At 38.1% G+C, this 2993-nt stretch overlaps 1 long non-coding RNA gene across 1 annotated transcript; it reads right to left on the reverse strand.

Moving 5' to 3' along the window:
• Positions 1–1927: 1927 nt before the first annotated feature.
• Positions 1928–2559, reverse strand: LOC140838140 (uncharacterized). Its single transcript, XR_012119541.1, has 2 exons — positions 2310–2559; positions 1928–2074 (listed from the first exon to the last, which is right to left on the reverse strand). It is a non-coding gene; the product is annotated as an uncharacterized lncRNA (long non-coding RNA).
• Positions 2560–2993: the final 434 nt, after the last annotated feature.

Here is a 2993-nt window from a genome sequence, read left to right on the forward strand (position 1 = left end):
TGATGTAGATAAAGCGTTATATCAATATCTTCAGGCTACATCAATTGGAAACGAAGAATTGAGGTATGTTGCAACCGGGTAACATACGACAGGTATCTGTATTATATGATATATGTCGGATTGATTGGATTGATTGGATTGAGATTATGTGTCTATATGCCCTATTTGTTGATTTATGTGGCATACATGACATTGAGATTGGAATATCGATGTATAAAATAAATGTTTTGTTAACACACATCATTTTATGCATACATCGATACATGACATGCACGTTGAGCTATGATCCTTGGATACCTTGATTTGATTGGATTGGATTCCGGGGTTTGTGAACACAATCGCTATGCCGGTATTATATGACCCGTAAAGCATAGACAATTGTGGCCCCATATGATTGGATATGAGATTTGGGATTTGATGGCGCTTAGCCGACGCTATCATACATGTATCCCATATTGGCCGGTGTGCCAGCTCGAGCATTTATTTGATAGCGAATCGATTGATTCTGACATGTGCTCAGTGGATGGGCATTTGACCCTATACCTCCACGACATACATGCATTGCATACCATATATCATTGTTTAGATATCTGTGGTATATATGATTGGTTGTTCCATACGGAGCTTTGCTCACCCCCAGGGGGGCTGTTGTTGTCTTTGTGTGTGGACAATGGCAGGTACTCCAGGATATCAGGAGACCGGCGAGGGTGCTTCTGGAGGGAGTCATAGTTTGAGTTGAGGTTTATATTTTGTTCCCAATATATGTATATGTATCTATATACCGGGGCATGTCCCGAGACTATGAGTTGTTTGTATATGATTAATTTTGATTACGTGTGGGCGTGTGTTATGACGTGAGAGTAAATACTATTTTTAGTATTCAAATCTTAGAAGAGATATTTTTGGCTCGTTGTAAAGAAATTTTAAAGTCGCTTTCCGCTGTAGTTAATTAACCCTAATCAGATTGCATTGTAATAACGATTAGGAGCTAAGGGCCCCACAGTAACGTTTTCTTGACTTCTCGGCTTCATATATGGGTCTTCTCCCATAAGCGCCGCAACACTTTTCTGCTTCCTTCTACGATATAATGGGGGCCCTTTATAGGGACTTCATACCGATCAGTAATATCATTCATGACCTCAGCCACATTCTCATCCTCGTTCTCATCTTCCAGACCTTCAATACTAAAGGCCCTGTGATATCGAAACAATGGATAACCACATTTAAACCGGTAAAATAAGAAATCCAGCTTGTCAAGACTGCAAGCTCAAAAGAACTAGCAAAAGAAATGCCCTCCGCAAAGTTCTACAATTTTGCAAACAACTTAATGGGTTCATATTCACCAAGAAAAAGAGGATGAAAATTAAACTCTGGCATAAGAACTCCAGTCTTCACTCCAAAATTGGACACCATGGGCCTAGTGAGGCCAACTTTTATCTCCTCTGGTGTACATTTACAACTCATCTCCGACTCCACAAGCCTACAAATCTCATTCAAGGCCATCTTTACAGCATTCAAAAAGCTCTTAGAATTACCACTCTTTGACATCTCTTCAAAATTCTCTACAAAAGGTATCAGATGTGATGGTGTGCACCAAGAACAAGAACCGTCCCCAAAAAATACCACCAAAAGACAACCCTCTTGGCTATGTTTCTCTGCAAATTCTGATGCATCTTTAGGATCATGAACCTGTCTTGGCCACCATGGATGGCTCCTAATTTTTCCCCAAACAAAATCCCCCACTCGAAAACCGTCCTCCAGCTTGTCATCAATCACATATCCTATCAAATATTTTTTCCCACTTTCTTTCAGTTGCTTACTATCATCAGTACTTTTTCCACCAAAAATACCATTAGAAGGACCATTAACATAAACACTAGTAACACCATTAGATATACTGTTAAAAATTTTCAAAGTGGCAAACGCCGACCCATCAACTTTCTCTACATCAGAAGGCCTAACCCGGCTGTTAGAACCCGACCCTGCCAATAGGGTTTAAGATTCCTTGGCAAGGAATTGGGTCGCCGCGACAACATTTTCTAGAGTTGCCATTTGCACAGGAAAAACAAGCGAGCTGCAAAAACTTTAATTCAATCCCCATATATCCGCAAAAAATTTGGTTTACATCAAAAGCAAAATCAAGCAGTTTTCATTCAAAGATAATTATTTGACGGTTTTTCCCTAAATACCTAAGAAAGACAGTAACATACAAAAAGCGGCGCAAATAACGAAATTAAAATAAATAACGTTGAAAATACATCAAGAATAGCATGAAAGAAATATAGAGAGAGGGTTAAACGACGAAGTACCAACCGAATACGTAAAAATTTTAAGCCATTTCTTGAGGAAGCGTCTTCTTAAAGAAAATAGGGTTTAAAGGTAAGACTGCGAGAAGAATAATCCGACAGCTCAATGGCCAGTAGGGATTTGTTTGGTTTGGAAGGGAGGGAATAGTACAAAACGTAGGCTTGGATAGATGGATTCCGAGATTAATTGTCAAATACTACATTAAAAAACTAATTAATTTTAAATAAATAAATTTCTATTTTAATGTTAGTTGCAATTTGTACAAGAAATTCTGACCAAAAAAAGAGGCACGCAGTTAATGGAAATGAATCCTAAATATTTAAGTGGGGCTTGCTTTTTTAAACGTGCGAAGTAGCGTCTTTCAAATTCTTCAGGTACTGGTTTTTCTTTTTTTTTAACCAAAAAAAAAAATCATTTATTTAAGATTAACAGCAGTGACCTTCCAAAAGATTTGGTCGTTTTCAAATATTGAATGCGTGAGAAATTACACGGGTATGAAGTTTCTAAAGCCAGTAAGGGATTAAAACCTTTACCTTCATCAAATGATGTCAACACATTTCCGTTCACAAATTTCACTCCTTTTGACTGGCATAAGTCTTCATGGTGATTCGCGATTTTTGGGGTAAATAAACGTGCCACTACAGAAAGCAAGTAGTCAAAAAAGATTAGCACAAGAAGATGCATTG

This window comes from Primulina eburnea, chromosome 8, assembly GCF_022965805.1.
Source record: "Primulina eburnea isolate SZY01 chromosome 8, ASM2296580v1, whole genome shotgun sequence".
NCBI lineage: Eukaryota > Viridiplantae > Streptophyta > Magnoliopsida > Lamiales > Gesneriaceae > Primulina > Primulina eburnea.